This window comes from Sciurus carolinensis, chromosome 13 (genome assembly GCF_902686445.1).
Source record: "Sciurus carolinensis chromosome 13, mSciCar1.2, whole genome shotgun sequence".
Classification (NCBI taxonomy): domain Eukaryota; kingdom Metazoa; phylum Chordata; class Mammalia; order Rodentia; family Sciuridae; genus Sciurus; species Sciurus carolinensis.
Genome location: NC_062225.1, coordinates 89880277 through 89905313, shown reverse-complemented (window position 1 = coordinate 89905313; position 25037 = coordinate 89880277).

Sequence of the window (25037 nt, the reverse complement as noted above, 5' to 3'; positions counted from 1 at the left end):
GAGAACTGCGGATCATTTCCTGGGCAAAAGCTGTCCATCCCAGGAGGGTGCTGGGTCATGTCTTCCTTCGTCCGTCTTTCTGTCCTTTGTATTGACACAGTGTGTGCTCTGTCCGCCATGGTGGCCTCCTTGGAGTCCTGGGAATACCCTTCTAGTTGCTGTTTGTCTGCTAATGAACACGGCTGGCTCAAACTGAGCACCCGGTCGCTGAGATTTGTCTCCAGCCCATGGAAGTCACCTCACGTACAGGCGGTAGCAGCTGCCTTAAGGTCTTGAAAGGATTCCTCATCTTGCCTGTGATGCTGGGCTTGGTGACACCAGGTGAACTCAGTGACAATAAGCAGGAGAGATTCTAGTCCTCAGAATGCAGGATCAGAGGGAGTGTGAGGACCTTTCTGGAAGCTGTAACTTTACAGCTCACTGTGAGAAGCCCTGATATTCTCAAGGCTTATATGCTTTTATTGGAACAAACAGCACAGTTTTGCTTCTTGAAAGTGTAGTGAACGGCCAAACGCATGATTCTGCCCCCCAGAGATCTTGATGCCTTGTGGGTTTGCCCTGTGGCTCTGAGGGGTGGGAGGCTGGCCAGGGGATCTCCACGCAGCTCTCCTGGCGTGGGGCACGTCTTCCCTGTCACAGTGAAGCTGAACTCCAATGGAGAAGATGCCTAGTTTTAAACCTGGGTTGTGTGATGCGACAGACTCTTGAATTCTCTGTATTCCCATTCCCTCGTGGGCAAAATGTGATGATGATATTAGCTGCCTTCGAAGGTTACTGTAAAGATCCATTGAATAAATGCATGTACTTCTTTGCTGCCCTGACCCATAGTAAGTGCTCAATAGACATTAGCTGCTGGTATTTTAAAATAAATGCCTCCTTGAATCTAGCCATGAGCACCACTGAATGGGTTTATTTTTCATTCTAATCCAACAGCCCAAAAGAAGATATTTCTGCTCTGCTGAAGAGAAGCATGAGTTCAGGGAGGTTAGGTGACTAGCACGAGATTACACAGCCAGCAAGAGACGACATTCTAGTTAAAATCCTCACCTGTCTTTCTCCAAGCATAGAAATACCCCCTTCAGCATTCCGGGTATCCTCCTTTCCAGTCTTTTTCAGTAGGAATCATGTAAAATTCTGCCCTACACAGTCTTCCAGCTACACCATCATATTGGTTTTCCTATGGCTAACAAATGGCCATCAGTCAGGGGATTAACAAGTGCCTGGTTTACTTGGACACCAGCTCAGGGTGTCTCTGGGCTGCGGTCAAGAAGCCAACAGGCCTGGGTCCCCATCCTCATGGGGGGAAGGTCTCTGTGTTCGTGTTTTTTGACTGGAAGAGCTGGGAGCTCCAGCTGGGTCTGCTCTGGGGTGTCTGTCAGAGGCCACATGGGTGCCTGGAGGCTCCTGAGACTTTATGGGCAGCCCGCAGACCCTGTGTAGATGGGTTTCCAACATGTGACAGTTACGTCACGCAGGTCTCCAGAGCCAGTCTCTGAGCAAGACTGGGTCCTGCAGGAGGAAGTCTGACCACAGGAGGGCCACCCACACCCTGCAGCAGCAGCTCAGCTGCACAAGGAGCACTGGAATCTCACACTCAGGCCAGCTGACAGGGTCTGGGATGTCACCATCACCATCACCACAGAAGCCAATCGACGCTCCATAGACAAGTGTTGTTCATATAAGCTCCTGCTTGCAGGAAGTCCTTCTGTCTCCCACGTGGACTCTGAGCATCAGTACTCTAGAAAACACACTTTCTCTCCTTGCGTTCAATTTACACTTGAAGTGAGTTCATTCCAGAATGAATTCCAGGACCCAGCCCTCTGGGAGCCATTTTGGAACAGCCGGGGAAGCCCCGCCTGTCTCTTCGGGCAGCGCTTGAGGCTTTTTGTTCCCAGGATCTCTTATTCCTTCCTATGAACCACGTCTCCCTGAAGGCCACACCTGCCCGCAACTAGCCCACCACCCTGCTTGCTGCTTGTGCTAGCTCCTGCTGGCCCTGGGGTGGGCCTGCCCAGGAAGGTATTTTCAAATCCATAGGCATCTGTAAGGGGTCCACTCTCGGAGGATGCCCCACACAGCTGGTCCCCTAGCAGCCTAGCCGGGGAGACCCGGGGCACTCAGGTTCTCAGCCCTGGGAGTCATGTGGACCCCAGCCCTCCACAGCCTTCCTACTGCTTTCTCTGTAACATCTGCGCAGACCTGCTGCTGGCCGGGCCTCAGACTCCCCTGACCACGGCACTGGTGCTGGATCCAGAGTGTGAATCGGCTTCATTCTGCTTCTCCAAAACCTGAATGCTTCAGAATACCCCACTGAGATTTCTGACAGTTTCTTCTACCACATTCTTTTGCTCAATTACTCAACAAAGACAATTGGGTGCCCATGCTGGACATGGCAATGTAGAAAGAAATACGTACTAAGGAAATATTCTTCCTCCAGAGTTTATATTTTTGTAAGTTACATAGAAAACTTCATAGTCCATTAATGAAAATTCACGTTGTTCTTCTAATAAAAATACATAGGAAATTACAGTATCATAATATTTCTAGCAGTCTATACTTTGGGGGATTGTTATGGAAACAGAGGCCTCAGGGAGGAGGAGGCACTGGAATTGGGCCTTTTTGGGTCATGACCCCGCATTCTCCTGAGACAGGGACACTCCAGCAGTGCTCGACACAGGTGGACAATGAAAGATGCAGACTCCCACTCAGCTTGGACATTAGTGGCTGCCCAACTATCCCAAGGACAGGGCATCTCAGAGTCTGTTTCTTCACCCACAATGGGCAACAAAATTGGCCTTTTTGATTCAGTTCTTAGCCACCAACACCACAAGTGAGCTGCAAAAAGCAGGGATGAATTCCAGCTTCTCCATCAAGGAGAGGACGCCTGGGGGACACTGGGTGTCACACAGGTAGTGTGTGGCTGGAGGCCCAGGCTTGGAAGGCAGACAAAGACCAGGGCTTTCTAAACACTGGGCCAGAAACAGGACCACAGCATGCTGGTCTCAGCACCACCAAATTGAAGAGCCTGGGTTTCACAGATTCCCTTCCATCTGTCTGTCTTTTCTCAATACTGGCATTTCTGGGATGGTGACTGGTGGAGCTCTGGATTTCCTTGGAATAGGAGAAAGTCCCTGCCAGGGGATGTGACGTAGGTAGTGGAGGAGGAGAGGCTGGGGACCCTGGACAGCAGAATGTGCTGCCCTGCAGAGAATAATGCTGGCCAAATGAGATTGCAATTTGAAAGCATTTTATAAACGAGAAAGCTTTACACAATGTCAGGGTCAATGTGCATCCAAGGTGTCTCTTTCCATTGTCATTACCTGAGAACGGGCTTGCTGAGGACGACAGGAGGGGCGCTCTGTGGCAATCAGCTCCATTCAGTGTGGTTCAAGTCCTCCACCACTAGGGAGTGAGTAGGCGCGAGCTGACCTGCTGAGCTGAGATGCTCATGTGTCCAAGCTTCTGATTCCAAAGCTGGACTCTGCACACACTTCCCAGCTGCTGAGAAACAATTTGAACCAAGGTAGAAGAACTGCAGAAGCCTACGGACATGTTTCTCTTCATAATAAACCCAGGCAGTCAATCAAAGGGAAAATGTGATTGACAGACCTACTTGTTGAAGGAGACTGAAGTGTTCATGGCCTGAACTCGAGACCCGACTACATCTCTGTGGACTGGGGAGAGGGCCGGCTCTCCCAAAGCCCTTCCTTCCTCCAACCTGTGTGCAGCTGAGCCCCTCTGCACCCCTGCTCCTCTGGGGTTGGCAGCACTAGTGACTCCACCCAGTCAACATGAGCCTAAGTGACATGCGTCGGCTCCAGCCCTGCCTTTATGGGAATGTTTCCCACGTTCTCTTTCGCTTTCTGTAAATTGAGCCCAAATATGGTGATGATTCAGCTTCAACCAGTAAATCATGACTATGCCTTGGACAGAAGCCAGTAACCTCTTCAGGGAAGGACCAGATAAGAAGTCTTTTAAAATCTGTAGGCTACACAGTCCTCTGTCTACCATCCAGTTCTTCCACTGTCACACAAAGGTAGTCACAGACACTTTGTAGTGAAGAGCCGTGTTCCAATAAAACTTTATTAAAGAGACAGATGGGGCCTCTTGGGCTGATCCTGCCCCTGGTGGGAGGAGTCAGGACTCAGAGGAGCAAAGCTCTGGGAAGCCTGTGGCTCGTGAGGGGCCTTGAGGATCAACGTGGTCCTGGTTCTGACACCTAGCTCTGTGGACGAGGAGACTGCTATAGAGGACGGCAGGCACCATTCCTACTGCCTCTAAGGGCTACAGGGGTCTGGGATCCTCTGTAGCAATCACATAGGAAACAGAAAAGCAAAAGAAAAACAAAACAGGAAAGCTTCGTGATTGACGAGAACGATGAAGAAATGTTCTGCAGTAGCACCTCCAGGCCAGGACCTTACTGGGACAGAGAGCCCCGTGGAGACCTGGGGCCAGCTACGCAGAGCAGGTTGTACGTGGTGTTTCATGCCTGCTCCTGACTTTGTGTTATCTTCAGAACTGTGAAGGAATTGCAGATGTTTCAAGCTATATTCATCCAGCTGTGCCTGGAGAAGGATAATAGCTTGGATACTAGACGCCAGTAACTCAGTCCCCATGTTATGGAGCAGGTGCAATATTTCACCACAGCCGGCCTGGGAAGGTGCAGCTATGCCACATGGAATACGGTGGAACTGAGAAGGTTTAGTCAGAGAACGATAAAGCCTCTCGGTCCTCGTAGCTCAGCTGCTCTGTGACTTGCCACAGAGTGGGTGGCTTAATCAACACACTGCCCACAGTTCTGGAGTCCGGAAGCTCATCGTCCAGGCACCGTTAGAGCCTGTGTCTGGAGAGGGCCCTTCCTTGTCTGCACGTGGCCTTTTTCCTGCTGGGTCTGCACAGCAGAGAGAGAAAGCAGGCCCCGTGTCTTTGTGTAAGGCCACTAGTCCCTTCGGGAGGGCTCCCCTTGACCTGACCCTCGCACAGGCCCCACTCCCCTGTCATCTCGTAGGGGTAGGGTTTCAGCATGTCAGTCTCATGGGGCACTGAGTTCACAGCGGTCTCCATCCCCACTTGGCCAAAAGGCAGTGTTGGAAGAAAACTTGACTTTGATGTCTCCAGCAGGTGGAATAAGGCTGAAGCTACAGAGAGACACTCTCCCAAGGAGAAGTGGGATAAATGGTAGCCAGGAGCTCAGGGGCGCCAGGAAGCCATCTTCCCTTGTTTTTGTACTGAAGGTGACCTCATTTCAGCCTCAGTGCCCACAGTGGAGACACAGCTGGCCACTCAGTGCTGCTATCACCTCTCACAGTGCGTGTCCACATTAGCAGGGGCTTCACCTGTTGCCAAGGCGCCGTGTGTGGGTAGGTCACCTGGCCCTCAGTGCTGCTCTGTGGTCACTCCACCCAGTTTCATTGTCTCTGTCCCTCCTGTTGTGGTCCCATCCACAGGAGACACTGTCCACTCATCCCAATGGTATGTCTCTCCAGCAGCTCACCGTGCCCGGGCAAGACCTCTCCACTCTTGGAGAGGGGGTCAGTCAGATCCGGGTGTTCTTCATGTTGGCTTGGGGGCGGGTGGAGCTGGGGGAGCCAGGGGCACAGTGCAGCAAGCACGCCCCTTCTTCCATCTTTCTCCCGACACAGCCTGGGGTTTTGAAAGATAATTTAAGGCATTGTTTCCTCCCCCAATTACTGAATCCTGCTGAGTCATATTTCCCTTTCTGGAATAAGCCTGGCAGCTTCCTGAGTGGAGCAGTTCACAGGGAATCTGTTTAACAGTCCTTGCTTCTGGAAGAATTATCCAACGGCCCAACTTGCAAGGTTGGGTGGATTGCCCTGTGATGGGTGAGCACCCATCCTAAGACCTGCTGGCTGGAAGGATCTGCAACCCGGTCTGGTGGACAGTTGAGGATTTCAAACTCTGCACTGAAGGCTAGGTCAGGAGGTGCTGGGACTAGGGCAATGACTTCTGAACCAGGCTGCATGGTGGTTGTTAAAACATTCACTGACTTTCTTTCCTTACTCTGAGAGGTGCTGAATTAAAATCTTGGAGGGAAAGAGAGGCAGTTGTATTTTAACTGGTCTCTAATTTTTATCCAGGGAACACCAGCATTTCATTTGATCCTAAGCTATTCAGAAAAGAGTCATGATCTACTTGGTACCTGCAAAGGCTTACCACATCAGGCATGTGGCTCTGTTCCTGAAAGCACAGTAGCCTAGTCAGGGAGGACTCCTTTTGTTTATGTTGCTCTAAACAGATGCTGCAAAGCAACATCACACTTGCTTGCTAAATATTATCAAAACAGTTATTCATTTATTCATCCCAGCTCGGTGTGCGGGTGCAAGCAGGCTCCATAGATCTTGCAGACTTGGCCTTTATGAGTGCATAAACAGAATCCTGTGTCAACATGATAAATCACCCCAGCCCTCAACACCATGCCTCCCAACTCAGTGAGCACCGCAGGGAGGCAGGGGAGGCTGGGGCGGGTGGCTCTGACACATTCTAAGGAAAACTGAGATTCTGATTGCTGCCAGGCGGTGGCACCGACATCTGATCCTGTTGTGTACAGTTCTTAGGCTGCCCAGGCTGGAGGCAGTCTTGACCTTTGTTGGGTGGCTGCCCTGCAGGCACCAGCACACCAGTGTGCAGGACCTGCCATTGGATCTGGCAGTGGAGAGCTGCGGGGCCAGCATGGACAGACAAGGGGCCTTACAGGGGGCTGCAGGTCAAAAGCAAGGGCGAGGGTGTCAATCCACAAATGTCTCAAGCAACTCTAGAAAAACCATTAGCAACATTAGAATAGATTGTGAAGTTCAAAGGTCCATTATAAATATTGTGTAAAGAGTAAAATAGAATCCCTATGCTGGTCACTGGCTATGAAACTTACATTCTTCATTGGAATTTTAACTTGTCTTTTTTAAAAACAAAAACAAAACAAAACAAAACCTAATTGCCTGAGTTTGGGACTGCATTGTGGATTCCGTGTCTCCTACTGTCTTCAAGGAGTGCGTCCTGAGTGGCCTCACCCAGAGGACCTCTCGGGGTCACTGTTGAAACAGGTTTTTCTGTTACAAAGACCAGCCTGCAGAGGGGCAGAGAAAGCAGTGACCTTAGATAGGACAATTCAGGACACCTGCTCACCCCAGGAGGATGCACAGACTGTAAGTCCTTACCCCACATCTCTCCAGTGCACCCAGAGCTTTGGTCACCATAAATAAGGATTGTGTGGTCCTAAAGTTCAAAATTATCTTTAAAATGAGAGATCAAGATAGGCATCTCTGAGGAAGGTCAATTACAGTGGTGTCATTCGATGAGCCGGACTCCTGAGCTGGGCTGGCCACTGGGCCGTGGGTGTGAGGACAGGCAGCCAGCTCCCCTCGTGAGCATCGCTCACCATGCTCCAGTACTAGAGAACTGTATTTCTTCTGATTGTCCTACTTCTTCAGACTGTCCTAACAAATTACCATGAACTGAGTGGCTTAAAAAAAAAGAAATCTATTCTCTTACATTTCTGGAGATGAGAAATACAAAGCCAAGGTAGCATCCCTTTTCCATACCATCTGGGGAAGAGTCCGCTCCATGCGCCTGGTGCTGCAGACAAGATTTGACGCTCCTGGGCCTGCGGACACATCATGCCAGTCTCTGCCTGGGCCTCATGGTCTTTGCCCTGAGACCTCTCTTCTTACAAAGACAGCAGTCACATTGGATTTAGGGTCTAGTCAACGAACACCGTCTCTACTTGCTTACATCTGTAAAGATCCTATTTCCAAACAAACTAATATTCATAGGTACCAGAGGTTGGGACTTCAGAATATCTTTTGGGGGACACAATTCAACCCATACAGAGGTACAAGTCAGGTTTCAGGTCAATCAGAGACATTGAAGAACATGCCCCCAAACTGCTGCACCACACGCACCAGAGTGTGAAGGAGATGTGTTAACAGTGGGACGGGACTTGAGAACTAGGCCTTGAGAAGTTCGAAGGGAAGGTAGGTGGAAGCGGGTGGGGGTGAACCGAGGGGTTACATTGTCTTAAAGGAGGAAGGGTGCACCTGGTCACCAACTCCTGGGCTTATGCAATCCTCCCTCTGAGACTTCCTGAGGAGCTGGGACTATGGGTGACCACTACCATACCAGCTGGGGACAAGGTTTAATATAAAAGAAAAGGAAAATTGATAGTGTAAATACCAAGTAAGCAGATAGATGTGAATCCAAAGCATTGGTGCAGGAATCAGCTTCGCGGGAGAAGAAGGACAATCTTCTAGCATAAGAAGAATGATAGACACCAATGATAGATATGTTGCACTTTCCAAAATAGGAGGTTTGTGGGGATCCTGACAGCTTTCATTTTCTCTTTCAAGCAGGGAACAGGCTCACTGGGAGGGTGGTGGCGGAGGCGGTGATGGGAGAGGAGGTTAAGAGGCAGAGTATAATCAAGATGATCCCTGAGCAGATGAAGGGGGTTTCCATTGGCGGCTGAAGGCCAACGTGAAGAGGTTTGTGGGACCAGAGCTGAAGACTCAGGTGGCACAGTCTCTCACATGGAAAATTTAGAAGCTGAAGGGCCAAATGAAAAAGTAATAATAACAAAAGTGTGTTTTTTTGTTTGTTTTTCTGTGTTAAGCAGTCACTACGTAAGTCACACCCAGCTGGTGAGTGGAGGATCCAGGCTCAGTGAGGTGTGAGTGGGGAGACTGTGAGGTGCCCACACAGCGAGGCTGCACAGGCAGCTGGCGTCACCCAGCTCTGTGCCTGGCAAGCAGCACACTCCTGTGCACACGCCGTGCTGGACCCCATGCTGACCATAAGGTCCTCATCCTGAGAATCAGCACTTAAAATTTCTTCTGGTAGCACTCAGAATTAGATCATGCTATATATAAAAGGATCCACCCATACATATTGCTAGATGGATTTTTGGACTCTATTTACATATGTGTAAATGTATATGTAGATTAAATATGATATGAAAATATATGTTTTATTTTAAATTGGTAAAAGTGTATCTTAGTTATTTTAACTTTAAACCAAAGATACACACATGAATTATAGTCAAGAGAAGTGACAATTTCCTCTAAGTTTGCCTTTGTATTTTTTAACTGATAGTGTTTTCTGGTGACTTTGAAAAACTAATCAATCAAAATTAATTTGCTAAAAGAACCCATTATAATTGGAATGACCAAAAAATTGGTTAACATTTTTGATAATGGTTTATGTCTAATTTTGGTAGTCATTTTCAATTTCACATGTCCAAATGGAAAAGAGTTTCATTTTAATGTGTAGTAAAATACCTTAAAACGCAGGCATGAAATGTGGAAATGATACAATCTCTGGATTCTTGAAAACCTCTCTATACATTACAGTAATCCAGCATCTTGTTAATTGAAATAGCCTGATATCGGGTGCTCCTGTTGAGTACAAATCATGCACATGCAAACCCTTTTCTAACGTAAATGGTTAATTCTTGAACTTAGAATATGTCCTTCTGGTTTGAATTTCAGTACATAGAATTTCCTTAAAAATCATTTTTCCCTAATGGGCAAAGATGCAATATTAATCTCTTTATCCCCTAGGGCTTCCTTTAGGACCTGAGACTCAATGGACACTATTCCCTATGACAAGGCTGAACTTGGCTTACCTTGTATTAAGAAGACAGGATAATCTGCTATGAAAATGAATAAAGTCAGGCCAGTGTAGCATGAAGAACAGACTATCTTCAAATACTCAAAAAGTTGCTAGTATAATACAAATATTGATCCACCGATTACCAGCTATTCATTGTTAGAAACTAGGACTGTTCCCAGGCATCTATAACCAGTGGCCCAAAGACGCAAGGTAAAAATCTCTTCCTTAAAAAAATCAGTCCTCCTCCTTCTCTACCCCCAATCCACAAAGTGAGCAGCGTGGAGTCCTCATGCCTCTGGCCCTTCAGGTTTGTCCTTTTCCCTCCACCCATTTCCTGGATCTGTGAGGTCCTTCCATGTCTTCCTAATACTCAAGAATCAAACTGCATTACCAAGGAGGGGGATGGTTTCTCACTTTTACTTCTGTATTTCCCCAAAGCATCAAACCAAGAGCTAACACAACATTTACCTGATTTTATGTCTTTCATTAAGAGTTAGTCCTTTAAATGCGGTCTCCTCCCAGTGTCTAGGATTCCCTGAGGGCCAGATACCTGGCAGCAGAACAGCCTCAGCAGGCCGGGGTACTGCACCCGAGGAACAGCAGAATCCATGGCCCCAGTGGCTGGAAGGGATTGAAAGTAACCCAGACCAAAGCTACTGGATGACCAGTCCTTCATCTTCACAAGGCTACCTCCCCAGAACTTCCTCCATGGGACCTGAGAGAAAGGGCCGTGCTGTGCTGGGGACAGCACCACAGAGTCTCCTGCCCTGCCTCTTAGCAGAGCCACCCAAATGACTCATGGCTCATCGCCACCTTCCTTCATGAGTTAAACACAAATTAACTGAGTGAAAAGGATCCTGGGGAGTCACATCACCTCAGTCTCAGTTGGCAAAGCTGCATCTTGGACATAGAATTCCTTCCTCCCAGAATTCCTCTGAGTACCAACTGAGAAAGTCCACAGGACGTATGGTGCTCACTTTTAAGGGCCACACGAACACAGGCATCTTAACGTAGTTAGTAGTCGGGGACTTCGGCCTTCATCACGGGGTTGGCTGGAGCACAGTGAGACTCGCCTTTCTGGAGAAACATTGGCTCAGTCCTGTGAGTTGCTGCCTCTTCAATGCAGAGTCCCAGGTGGGGATGGTTGTCCCTGCTCTCTTCTTTAAAAGGTGGCGACATGTAGTCAGGGATCATAAAGTGTCCCTAGAAACCTTCCTCCAAGAAGGTAGCTGTCCTTTGCAGGGACACAAAGGTGACCCAGGCATGCATTCAGCATCCTGGCAAATGGCAGGTGGCAGATTGTGGCCGGAGTTTTAATCAGCTTTGTCAGAAACGGGATGCAAACAAGGGGATTTGTCCCCCTTTGCCAAGAAGAACAGGGGTCCTACCTGAACACACCAGCAAGCCTGGGGGCTAAGAGGGCCCGCTGACCAGCTGGTGCTGCCGCCTGTGCTCACGGGCTGTCCAGCACCTCAGAGCACCTGCCTGGCCGGGAGCAGGGCCTCAGCCGGAAGAGCGTGTCCATGGAGTCAGCATCTCTCTGCTCTCGTGCTCATTTAGGAACTTCCGGTGAAACTTAGGTCACACGCCATAGCATGGGCTTGCTTATTCCATTGGGAAGCCCAGGAAGGCTCCTTTGCTTGTCTTTCAGTGTTTTCTCTTTGGATCAGTGATCTCAGATAGATCTTCTCATACGCGATTTTATAAATTGATAAATTTTCTCATAGCCAAGGAGTTAAGAATAAATGAATTCTAATAATCCTTTTTGTTTTGCAGTAATAGGGACTGAAGCAGAGGCACTTTATCACTGGGTTATACCCCCAACTCTTTTTCAAATTGTATTTTTTTTTTCGAGACAAGGTTTTACTAACTTTCAATCCTCCGTCCTCAGCCTCCTGAGTAGCTGGAATTACAGGTGTGCACCACGATGCCTGACTTAACATTTTGGCAGGTGTCATGACATACTCCTGTAATCCCAGCATCTCGGGACTATAAGGCAGGAGGATCGCGAGTTCAAAGCCAGCCTTAGCAACTTAGCAAGGCCCTAAGCAATGAGAGCCTATCTCTAAATAAAATATTAAAAAGGGCTGGGAATGTGACCCAGTGGTTAATCACCCTTGAAAAAGGAAAAAAAAAATTAAGTGTATGTGAAACATTGGGTCAATATGTAGTAATATAAAAATTAATAAGGCTTTTTTGCCTTTTCTTGTTATTCCAAACTTTCAAGCTTCAGTGTGTACCTTGTTCTTACCCAGGCTTCTACCCAGACAAGCCACATTTTGAGAACCAACTAGCCAAATGTGCCTAGTGGCTACCATCTTGGATACAGGTCAAGATACTACACATGTTCTCAAAGAACGTGTATAAATGTACTGCAGTATATGCCATGAAGGGAAAGAAAACATTTTGAAGAAAGACCTTTCTAAAGATGTAACATTAGGGCTATTTGCTGGAGAGTGAAAAGCCAGCCTGCCAGGGAAGAGGAAGCACATTGCCAGCAAAGCAGATGTTCCCCCGTGAAGGTTCTAGCACTGCAGAATCTCGGGCATGCAGGACATCGAACAAGGAGTGTGTGCCAAGCCGGGAGCGTGAGAAGGAGTAACAGGAAGTGAGACCAGAGAAGAAGGGAGGGGCTGGTTGACAACTGCAGGGCCACTATGAAGAATAAGGATGTGATTCTGACTGCATTGGAGAGTGGAGGAGAATACTCTCTGATGTTTATTTTTAAAAGTTATCATGGCTACAATCATGAGACTGGAGGCAGGGTTGCTGCTGGGAGGGAATCGTGTCTTGGATGGAGGTGCTGGAAGTGATGGTAAAGAAGGGATTGGACGTGAGAGGACCAGAAGTGTCAGGAGGGAAGACAGGATGCTGTGGGGCCTTGCCTGCCTCCATCTTAAGCAGATGAATGGATAGTGTTGAAATGCTGCTATTTGCACAGGCCCTTCTAACTCTCCACACAGAACAACGTGCTGAATGTTGCAGCCCCCTGTGAGCTGGTGAGCCACGTGCCTATCACAGAGGAAGAAATTGCCAGTGTAGAGCTAGTAAGCGGCAGGGCCAGCACTGTGCATGCGGGACCTGCTGTCCATCCAGGGTGAGTGACCTGGGAGATGTGTAATAGGAACTTCGCGTGGGCATGTGACTGAACTCAGGGCCCACGGGAGGTCCTGGGCATTCTCAGTGACTCCTTCTGTGCTGTCCCTGTGCTTTGGTCTAGACCCAAGTGCCCTCTGGGAACGTGTGTCCAGTGTGAGCAGCAGCCGCCTCCCCATTCCAGGGATCTCTGCAATGCCACCCTGCCAGGCAAGTCCAGGGCCGCCTGGCTCTCCTGGCACAGGCTTCCACATTCCCTTGAGTGTTCCTGGGGACAGCTGTATACAGCAGGGTGGAAAAGCGTGAGAAAGAGTTGGAAGATTTTCCTAGATAATCTCAATTTGGCAATAGCATTTTCTCAAGTCGATCACACCTAGTGATACAAAGGAAGATTCAGTAACTAAAATAGGATGGAGGCTGAGCATGTTTTGTTCGTTTTTTTTTTTTTTTTTTTTTTAAAGAAAACTTGTGCAATGAATTTATGCTCCTCTTCAAGGAAAGGCATTCAGCCCAACTTGTTGGCCGAAAAGTACATAAAAATCTCCAGCACTCGCCCCATCTCAATAACAACCTGGGGACGCGGTTGGCTGTCTTCCTTGACGGCAGCCAGGACAGGACACTGCGGCATCGCTCCTGGCCATAGATGGAGATGGGCCAGGTGAGAGCCCTGCCTCTCACCTACCAACCCTGTCACCCTCAAAGGCTGGCCGTTCTTGCTGAGCCACGGTTTCTGCAGCACATCCAGCTCGCCTTCTGGGAGATGTGACCAGGTCTGTGGCAGAGCTCTGAAGACAATCCTGTACCTCTGAGAGGGAGGAGGTGGCCGGCAGCGGCTCTCTGCCACAGCGGTTGGGATTTCCAGAGCCTTGGGGACACGGGCTCACATGTCTGGTTCCACTGCTGCAGTGCCCTTTCAGGAGGGGGATGGTCTCCATTCTACAGACATGGGATCTGAGTTCAGGGTGGGTTCCTAAACCAGCCGGTGTGCCTCAAATGCTTGGTCTGGTCCCTGCCTGCCTTCATATTGAGCCACACAGCAGCTCTTCTGGCACTGTGGTTCCCAGAAGCAAACGTCACCCGTTGGGGCCCTTCTGTCCCTTTGACCACCAGGGTTCACTGCCCACTCAGATTTCAGCCCATCTGTGGGAACTGCACCAGACTGGCTGGGAAGGTGGTTCTGTTCTAGTGGACTCATTGTCCCTGGGTCTTGGACCTCACACAGCCACTCATTAATGTGTCCCCAAGGGAGCCTGTGACTATGCTCACCAGCAGACCCGGCTCTCGACTTTTGGCATGAGGCTCCCTCAGCTTGGTAAAGCTCTCCTCCACCCTTGGAAAGTGAGTCCCTAGGACACAAGTCAAGCAAACTGCTGAGAGTGTGATTTCTCTGTGAGACCCTGGAGTCCATCCAGCCGAAACTCTACGGGGGGCCCTGTGGCTCCCCTCCACAGGTGGGGCCTGGTGTCCCTGCAGGAGCCCAAGGTGCTGGGAGGTGGTGGAGTCTGGCGCTAGTCCTGGACCCAGGACTTCACTGTCACTTCTGGTCCTGGGGGCCGACCTCACCTCTCCGTCCGGATGTCTTCCAGGTGGTGCAGAACATGGCAGTTGGTTAAGAGGGAGGACCAGGCTGTGTCTTCCACGTGTCAAGCTTTCCTGGGCCCCAGCTTCCTCCAGTCTGGAGTTAAAGTGCAAAGAGGCTTTCCCCGGATTTACACTGTGCCCTTGCCGTGCTTCCTGACCCAGCCTCACTCCTCCGCTGTGGCCCAACTCTGTTCTTTCCCTCCTGCACATCCGCTCATGCTGAGGCAGGCTGGGGGCCTAGGGCTGCGAGCTCTGCTCTCCCGCTGCAGTCAGGCTCACGGCCACGGCTCACTCCCAGGGTTCCGCCGCGCTCTTAAGTGACCACCCGTGGTTTTGCTTTGTGCCTAGGCTGGAGCGTGACAGGTGTGATGTGCCTGCTCCCTGTCAGGGGCTGTGTCCGGGGGGTGTGCCCCAAACAGAGCTTTCAATCAAACCGTCTTTGTCCACCGGAGGGCCTGTTGCTTTCCTAAAGGAGAGTGTGTGCTCTCGAAGGCCGAGGTCCCCAATGTGCTCACGGGACCTTGCCAATTCTCCAGGTCTCCTTGGACGCTGTGGGCAGTCTGGTCAGTGGGGGGACCGCCTCCTCCCAGACTTGTTTCTCCTCCCTTCAGAATGCACCTTTGCAGACCCGGGAGGCCCTGTCCCCCCAGGTTCCTGTGTTCCACTTCCTCTGCTTCTTCTTCAGCCACCTTTAAACATTTCTCTCTCTGAATTTCTGGAAGGCTCACCTGTGCTTGCACCGGCGTTTAACAAGTGGTATTTTACATTCATTTCCCTTGTCCTCCAGGCTTGCCTTTCATCTCGGAAGAGGACAGCGGCGGAGACTTCTCCTCCTGGGAACTGTCACCCAGTGGCCTTGCCTGCAGTGCACAAGAGCTCCCTGCAACGGAACCCTGCCCCTCCTCCTCGAAACTGCCCCACAACGCCAAAACCTGTGGTCTGTTGCACCGGCTCCCCTGCGGGACCCTCAGTCCTGTGGTCCTGCCTATGAAGTCCCCACCTGGCCTCACCCCTGGCCACTCCCTTGACCTCAATCGAGGTTCAGGGAGTCACCAGGGGCACCAGACTTCCCCACACCCCCCAGTCTAGAGCGTCAGTGGCAGAGTAATTCATACTGCAAAACCCAGGCGGACCCTGGGCCCCCTCCCCGTGTGTTATGCCCAACTGAACTCAATACGGAGTCTGCTCTTTCCACTCCATGAATTCAGACTTTTCAAATGAATTTGGACAGGCCATTTGTATATAAATGCAGACATTCAGTTAATGAAACAGTGGCACAAATATGTAAATTGGACACTGAGTGAGGACCCTTCTCCTCTCTCAGACACAAGCAGCCCTGCATGACCTAGTGGCAGCTCTCAGGGTTCCAACCTAGAGAGGCACTAGGCCTCAGGGTGACAGGAGGCCAGGCATAACCTCACGCCCCTCTCCAGGATGAGCCGCCTGGAGAGCAGCAGACAGTAGACACAGGCGCTTAGGAGACCGGGAGTCATGAGGAAGCTGCCCTGTGCAGATTTGGACACAGAAGAAAACCTGTGCCAATTACCACCGAGAACTGTTGGAACAGGATCCAGAATCATATAGGGATGGGTCATCTTTATTTAAATTTATTGATTCATTTATTCCCCATCCAAGTAGGTCTCTGAGCCTCCATTGTTTTCATTTTTGAAACGTGAGCATCAATAACTAATTTATACAATCATTGTAAAGAATAAATCTATGTGTATACATATCTATGCATATAGAAGAATGTGTGTGTATATATATGTTTAGATATACACAGAGACACACATATAATTCTTAATGTATTTATCAAGAACATAAAAGGGCATGGCTTGTAGTATATGCTCCATGGATGCAGATTTTAAATATATAATCAAATTTCCAATTTGAGGAATTCTTCTCAAACTTCAGACTTTATGGGGTCACATCTTCTATTGAGGTGTAATCATATAACACAAAATCACCCTTATGAAGTGCACGTTTCAGTGACTTTTGGTAAAACCACAGAATTATGCAGCCACCATGCTACTACTTCAGAGCGCTCTTCAATCACCCATGAGAGAAACCCAGGTCCACAGCAGCCGCTCTCCATTCCCAACACCTACCCATTGGCATCCTACTTTGTCACCATGCATTTTCCTGCTCTGGGGACTGTGCCTGCTCTGGAATCTTCAATCATGTTCTGGATACCATAAGTGGAAGTAAATGTGACATGACCCTTTACATCTGACTTCTTGGCTAATTTCATTCATATTCTAGAATATGTTGGCTTTTCTTTCCTTTTAATAGCTAAATGATGCTCCCTTGTATGGAAGGTCATGTTTGTCTATTCATTTATCATTGGAGTTGTTTCCATTTTTTGATGAACTTGAATAATGCTTCTATGACCATTTTTGTCCAAGTTTTTGTGTAGACACAGGCTTTAAATTCTTTTGGGAGATGAATTACTGGGTTGTATGGTAATGCTAGGCTTAACTTTTGAGACTCTGCCAAACTACTTTAACCAAGTGGCTGTACCACTTTCCATACTCACCAGAAGCACACGGGGAAGCGGGATTTTCTGTATCTTCACGGATGTTTGTTATTGTCTGTATTTTTTATTCAGTTCTCTTAGTGAGTGGTTTTGATTTGCATTTTCCTAATGACTAAGGATGCTGGGTTGTCTACCAGGATGTTTCATATATCCTGGATACAAGTCTTTTATCAGATCTACGATTTGCAAACATTTTCCCCCTTTTAGTGAGTTGTCTTTTTCACTTTCTTAATAGTGTTCTTTGAAGTCAAAAAGTTTATAGTTTTAATAATGTCCTGCTTGTCTTTCTTTTTAATGTCATATCTGGGAAACTATCGTCTAATTCAAGGGCATGAACATTTGTGCCTACATGTTCTTCTGAGATTTATTGCATGATTTAGTGCTACATTATGTTCCAATTTACAATTTAGCTCTTACATTTGTGTCTTATGAATTTTGACTTTCTTTTGTGTGGCAGGAGAGATGGGTCCAATTTCATTCTTCTGCATGTGGAAATAAAGTTGTCAACATTTCTTGGAAAGAGCATTCTTGCTCCAGCGAATTTTCTGGGTGCTTGAGTAGAAAGTTGGTCGCAACAGTTTTTCTTTAACATAAGACTGAGGGGTGTTTCCATCCACAGATGGCGGCAGTGCACCTGGGCCCAGCTCCACACTCCAGGTCCTCTCCTGTGGCCCTTGCTCTCCCGTCGCCGGAGCTCTGATGGGCTGCTTCCCCTTAATCACTGATTATGTTGCATCTCAATTTTTAGCTCTTTTATATTATCTTCCCCAAACACGGCGAAGGTGGCCCAGGACACCCTTTCGCCTTTCTCTAAACTTGAGGATGATGGCCTGGTCTGCAGCAGGCCGTGGTACTCTACCACGTACAGCATAGCCTAGCAAGGACGTCCATTTTGATGTCACCTAATGCATTCTTCCCAGTCCTTTCCTCTCCTGTGCTTCACACCCAGAGCTACTTCTTCACACAGGTCCAGTGCCACATGGGACTGGCTCCCAGATGTGGCCAGCTGGGGTTTGCCAGCATACCACCCTGCAGCACCTGCCAGTGAGACCTCCGAGAGTCCCCAGACACCTAGACACCTGCTCTCAAGTCCTCAGGGCAGTCCTCCCTCCTCCTCTGCTCCTCAGCACGACCTTGCTGTGTGGCACCCGTCAGCTTGCTGGCCAGTCTTGGCTCCCTCCTCCACCACTGCCCACATCCCATCTCCCCTATAATTAGTACCCAATTCCTGGTTCTAAGAGAAGGCTGGGGAAATGTTCATTGGCTCAATCACTGACCAGAAACTGTTAAAAATTTGCCATGGCACATGTTGAGATCTTGTCTTCTAGCCTTTATGAAAATCACTACATCAACAGCATTTAACACTCCAGTTGTTCAATTAATTTTCTGAGTCTGCATGTGAGATATTTTTCTGGAATAAAGTAAATCCAGGCACAAGGACTGGCCAAGTGTGTGTCTGTCTACACAGACCTCTGCAATTCTTCTTCGCTTACTGGCTCATGAGCTCATCAGATCACCACGAAAGCCCTTCCCAAGTCAGCTCCCTCCACAGCAACGTGGGGGAATTTCAGCTACTCCTGGAGCTCAAGCCAAAGGTGGAAGACTTGGAATGTCACAGTTTTTTTTGTTGTTGTTGTTGTTACATTAAAACAATTGGGAGCCTTTGGATTTTAATGGGAGGCACCCCGGTCAAACAAATAAATGTATTTTATTTCAACAAATGTATCTAAACTTTTGTTATTTCAAAATGGAGTCTATATAAAAATCATTAATGATCCTTGTGTATTTCTTTCCAACCATGTTTTCAAAACTTGTCTGTATTTTGTGTGTATAGCATTTCGCAATTCAAATAGCTGTACTGTACTGCTCAGTGGTCCTGGGCATCCGTGGTGACCCCTTGGACAGAACAGACTGGAATCTCCACCACATGGAATCCAACCGGGAGAAGGCTTGACAAGGCAAGCTGAACTAGGAGTAGCTGAGTATCACACGCCACCAGAAGCTTTGAGCTAAGAAGAGGACATGGGTTTGTACTTGTTGGGTGGTTCTCTCTCTGCAGGGTTGTGCTGGGTGGTCACTTCAATGGCCTGAAGAAGAAGTGCTTTTGGCAGGTCAGTAATTCAATTCTGTGTCCAAGTGAGAGGTAACTTACTTTTAGAAAATTATGCTACAGTGCAAAACATTGCTAAAACAAGGATCTTTTACATATTTGCAGAATTTCCAGATAACTATTCTGTTTTCTTATGAAGAGATTTTTTAGAGCTTCTGGCAGTTTTTATTTCTTTCTTCCAGCTCTTGTTGGGATTTTTTTATAGACCCCAAGTTGTTCATAATAAGCCACCCACTTTCAAATAGGTTCTCTCTGGTGCATCTGTTCCGAGATGGTAGCAGTGAGCAAATTCGAGTTTAGAAACACTGTGAGAAATGTTAAACACGGGCATGTGGTGGAAGCAGGCGTCGGGAGCCGGCGTGAATGTCAGCAGCTGCGGTGGAGAGGGGATTCTGGGGAAGCAGTCTTTGGCCCCTGCTTAAAATTCTGGGAAGGGTGGCATAAAATCTATGTGATTTCCCTTCGAGTTTCAGCTTTGGAAATATATCCCAAAAGCTGTGTGAATCTCTGATGAAGGCCAAGACCATATTGGTTCTTTTTTTCATTTTCCCTTTTTTTTTTGCAAGTCTTCCCCACCCTTTCCTCTCTTTTCTCCATGTTTTACAGTATGATTCCATTGTACAAAATCTCACTTAGTCCGTGAGGTTGATTTTACTTCTTCTGCCTCTACTGCTAACTGTAGAGCTAAGAACAAGGGAAGGAATTAGCCTTGCCTCAGTCTAACCTTCTTCTGGGAAAGAGACGTCACCCAGACATGGGTCCATCCCAGTCAGATGGGGAGGGTCATCCAGGCATGAGTCCATCACAGTGAGAGAAGTGGGTGTAGCACTGGTGAGTGACGACGAGGGACTTGACACACAGGTAGCCCCTAAAACTTCTTAGCATGACACATGATTAGAGTAACCAAATAGAATACAGGAAACCCAGATAAATTTGAATTTCATACACAAAATTTTTTTAATATTAATATGTCCCAAACAGTGCATAGATCTTCCTATACTTAATAATAGTAAAAATAATACCTGCAGATTATCTGGAACACAAATTTAATTGGACTTTCTGTATAAATACTTACACACAGAGACAGACACATGTATTTAATTTTATTTTATTTGCTGAATTTTACATTGAAAGCACCTATTCTTCAAGCCTTGCTTCCAAACACTCTGCCTGCCCGCGTAGGGAAGGGACTGCCTTTTACAGTGCTCTTTGCAACCTGTGTCTCTGCACACGTTCAGCCAGCAAGCGTGCCTGGCAGCTACCTACTGAGGGCACTGAGGCCACGGCAGGAAGTGGCTCTTGGATCCTCGTAACCTCATAAACAGAGTCAGACACAAGAAGTCAGGGAACAAAGTGCCAAATGGGCCACTGAAGGTTGTGTGCACACACTGTAATGGGGCCAAAGAGGGAGCGGTGGGTTCCATTAGGGCTCTCTGCAGAGATGCTATGGGGAACGTGACCCTTGAGCGGAATCTCAAGGAAGTGAGCGAGGATTCTTAGAGCTGAGGTATCTCAAGAAAAGGCCGAGGCAGGTGACCTGCAGGTATCTGACCAACTGCGTGCCTGTGGCAGGGGTGTCGGAGGGATGGAGGGGCTGGGCAGCACCGGCAGCGGTGGCTTGGGAGGGGAGCCTGGGAGGGGAGCCAGGCCGCGGAGGGACCCGAAGGCAGCTACCGAACTTGGACGTTTCCTTTCTCCTCCTCTTTACTTTTATTTGGGGAAGTGGGGCGGGATCAGCAGAAGTGTTCTCAGGACTTCATCCTGGAATTCCCTTAACCGTTTCTTGAACTTGGGATTGAACCCAAGGCACTTTACCATCAAGCTACATGTCCAACTCTTCTATATTTTTTACTTTGAGACAGTCTTACTTGCTAAGTTGCTGACTGGCCTTGAACTTGCCATTCTTAGCTTCCTGGGTAGCTGGTATTGCAGGTGAGTGGCCACCGTGACCACCTCCCCTTCACCTTTTATCTCACCAGGAGTTTCTCCTCATGGTTAGAAAACAGCATGCAGGGACTTCCTAGGACTCTTCCTAACAAGTCCAGGCCAACTTGCCCTTCCCTCTGCCAGTCGTACCGTCCCCATGGAAGTACCTTTGTCTGGTCAATAATGTCCTTTTCAGAGACAGGAAGGGACATTTCCATCCCTGACTTCCCAGAGCCCAGCAGAAGGTCCAGCAAATGGTTGGCTCTTATGGGACAAGGAAATTTGAACAGCGAATTCCAAAGGAGCTCAAGCGTGGTCCACCTGCCTGCAACCCCACAACTTAACGTAGCAGACGTTCTCTAACCAGGGCAGCAAGTATGTGCTTATTTTGGGCTGTGAAAAAAAATTCCACAGACTTAAACCCTGGATCCCAAGTCCAAGACCCCAAGTCCAAGATCAAGGAGCTGGGTGCTCCTGGAACCTCTCTCCTGGGTTTGTGAATGGCCAAGGTCTTGGTGTGTCCTCAAGGGTCTTTGTGTGTGTGTGTGTGTGTGTGTGTGTGTGTGTGTGTGTATGTGTCCCATCTCAGTTCTCCTAAGGACGCGACATAAACTCAATTTCACCTTAGTTCATTCTTTAAAGGCCTTCTTTCCTAAAGCAGTCACACTGAAGATCTGGGAGTTAGGACTTGAATGTGTAAATTTTGCGGGGAGAGGGCATGTTTCAGCCCACGACAGCTAGATATTATGGAAAAGAAAACTGTTCTAAATACCACACAGCCCCAGCCCTGGTGTTGCTCACAATCTGGTTTAGCTGCAAGTCCTGAACTCACCTGTCCTTCAGAAGAGGGTCTGGCCCCCCAAAATGCCTGGGAAGAAAAGGAACGGTCACCGAGCTCCCGCCCCCTCACACCCTCCACAGGGCTCTGAAAGGTGACATGGCCGTGTGAACTACAGAATGGAGAGCAGGGACACAGCTGTGGAATGCCGAGCTCTCTGCTGAAGTGTTTTCCCAGGTTGTTTTGTTGTATCTTCTCCCTGCAGTGGCCCTTGCTGAGTTCTGTCCTCTGCCTCTGGGGTAGAGCTTGCACCCAGGATCAGAGGGGACACAGGACTGTAGAGTTCTTCTGTTTCAAACAGGAGGCCTTCAGTGGATGCACGGATTCGGCACAGAGGAACGGGGAAGAAGTGTCCAGAAGGCTCCCGCCCCACTGGAGACCTTGACACCAGGGCGCAGGAGATGCAAGCGAGGAAGACAGCAGAGAGGCTTTCTGCAGGGGGAAAGCTGGGTTCTGCTTTCTGGCAGGAGGTCCCCATGCTGGTATGGAAGCAGCGCTGGGTCCTCAGGTGGCCTCTGGTGAGACCGCGGAGGGGAGGCGGAGCCCAGAGAGGGATGGCTCTGTGTGGGTTGGGTCGGGAGGAAGTGTGAACCCCCTTGTCCATGCAGGGAAGAAGCATCCAGGCCCTTCTCACTGGAGAAAAGTAGGCCCAAGGAGGACTTCAGGGGTCTCCTGGAAGAAGCAGAGGATGCTGTGCTGCAGACACCTGCCTGGTCCCCCACGCCCAATGCTGCACAGTCACGAACTCCTGGAAGTTAGACACGGCCTAGGAGAAGCGAAGGTGACATTCCGAGCTCAAGGAGATGTGTTCCCACCTGCCCTTCTCGCAGTAGCATGGAGGTAAATGTGGACACTGGAAGAATCAGACCCTTCACCAGTGCTGACTAGAGAATCACACCCCCTCCATATGGTGATATGATATCCCAAAGAAGCTCCTATAAACTCTGGAGAATAGGAAACCCTTCTCCATTACACACTGGAAATTAGTACTCACTGCTTCTGTGGCCATTGTTAGCTGTGATCTAATTTCTCAGCCTTTGTGCGATGTGACTCCAGGCATTGAACATAGTCCCCTAAGTGAGGCCAGAGCTCCCCAGAGGTAGGGCAGGGAAGTACTGTGCACAGAAATGGGGGGAGGTGAGTCCCAGAATGGGCGCAGAGCTGATCTCAGAGGGGCGAAGGTGACCTGGGACCCAGAACAGGAGCATCTTAGAAAACCACCCCTGCTGAGGGAAATTGGCACCTGTACTGCTTCTGATTCAGGACTACCAAGAGTGCCCAGGTGGTCTCTTTGAAATTGGATGCCTGGCCATGGACCTGGAAGTGGTCCTCCATGCTCCTAAACATCAGCTGTCTCAGGCTGTCAGTTCTGCCTGCTCAGGTCTGTCAACACAGGAATCCCTCTGTAGCCTAAGGGACTCACTGCAAATCACCAGTCCTCTGGGCCTGCTGGGGATTGTCCTTGGGCCACACCCACAGTTTCCAGTTTGAGAAGGCTGGAGAGGAGCACCACTCTCAGGTCTGCACAGGCTGTGGGGACTGTCTCTGACCATCTGCCCCACCAGGTGATGGAGGTCCCCGCACCTGGCAGTGAGAGAAGGAGAAAGGAGTTCTGCATATGACCCTCTGAGAAGGCATGCCAACAGCCCCAACTTGGGGAGTCTTTGATGAGAGACCTTGCTTTCTCTGCTCACAGGTGGCCAACCACTAACTGGACTGGACAGGCAGGCTGGCCTCAGCTCTGGGAAGCAGGGGGTCACCGGGGACACCAGCAGAGAGCACACTGGGGCCTCAGGAACAGTAACTGACAGTGATAAAAACCCAGGTGGTCCCAGGTCCATCCCAGATGCTCTTGCTTCTTCCCCAAAGGAACGAGAAAGGGACAGGGACTCAGAGACATGTCCCTCAGCTATTGCACGTCACTCCCAGCTGCAACTGCCAGCCTTGCTCTCCCACTGCCCCTGCAGTGCCTCTTCCCTGGTGGCCTTGCAGTTGTTCCGCATGCTGCCTCCTGGCCTGCTGTGAGGCCCTGGCAGCACCCTGGGCACTCATCCAACTATGAGCCATGCCCTGCACAGGCCTCCTTAGTGCAGCCTCTCCGTGGAGTGAAGAGGAGACTCTGCTGGGAACTAACTGGGAGCAACCCCTCAGCCAGGGGTCCTTCTCAAGTGCATCGTTTGCCCTTTCCTCTCAAGTAGCCCAGGAGCCAGCTGCGTCTGCCCCGGGACCTGAGCCCCTCACCCATTCTGTTGATTCATTTCTTCCACTACCCCTCAGGAGCTCTCTCCACTTTGGCCAGTTTTCTAGAGTTTGAATGCCAGGTTCTTCCCAGTTCCATTTGGCAGGTTTTTATTTTCAACATTGAGATATAATTGACATACCACACAATTTGCCCATTTAAATTCTCCTGTTCTGTTTTTCAGTGTTCTCCCCAGATTGTGCAACCCTCACCACTGTCAAATTCCAGAACACTTTAATCACCCCCATAAACACCCCTGGACTCATCTCATTAACAATCACTATATTTTCTACTCCCCACCCCTCAACCTCTGGGAGTCTATTTGGACATTTCACATGAATGGACTCACTTAATACATGGCTTGTGTCTGGCTTCTTTCACTTAGCATGGTGTTTTCAAGGTCTGCCTAGGTTGGAGAATGGATCAGTACTTCTTTTCTTTTGATGCCACATGTAGACATTCCACATCTTACTCATTCATTTGTTAGGTGACAGACATGTGTATGCAGTTTGTGCGCACAAGTTGTCATGCTTTTGGATGTATGCCTAAGATTACCGTGTCTTATGCAGCTTTATGTTTAATACTTGCAGATTATAACGTTTAATATAGAAATTAGAAGAAAGTAAATGTATTTTCAGAAAAAAGATAACCTTTCTTCTTCCATGTGAAATCAATTTATAGACTGGCATTTCCTGAGAAATTTAAATAGTCTTGATATTCAGGACCTGCGACAGTGGGCAGAAGTCTGAGAGACGTACCTCTTAGACCTCTCCCGTCTGCCTGAAGTGAGACGGGAGCCCTGCTCTGGGTGGCAGGATTGAAACACACGTTCAGCCTCCACACAGAGGCCGGCTGATTTGGGGTGTGCTGTTCATTTCCCCAGAAATGGTTCCTTCCTGTGAGATGGAGCCAGTGAATACACACCTTGTCCACAAACTTTGGCATCTTCCATTGAAGTGATATTGTACATACAATTAATCTCTGTTGGTGTATCTGATATTGCCAAGTTAAAGTCCAGGCCCTTCCAGAATAAACTCCAGGAGATTTATTTGCGCACCCATTGGGGCTGACTTGAGCCGCAGGAGAAAGA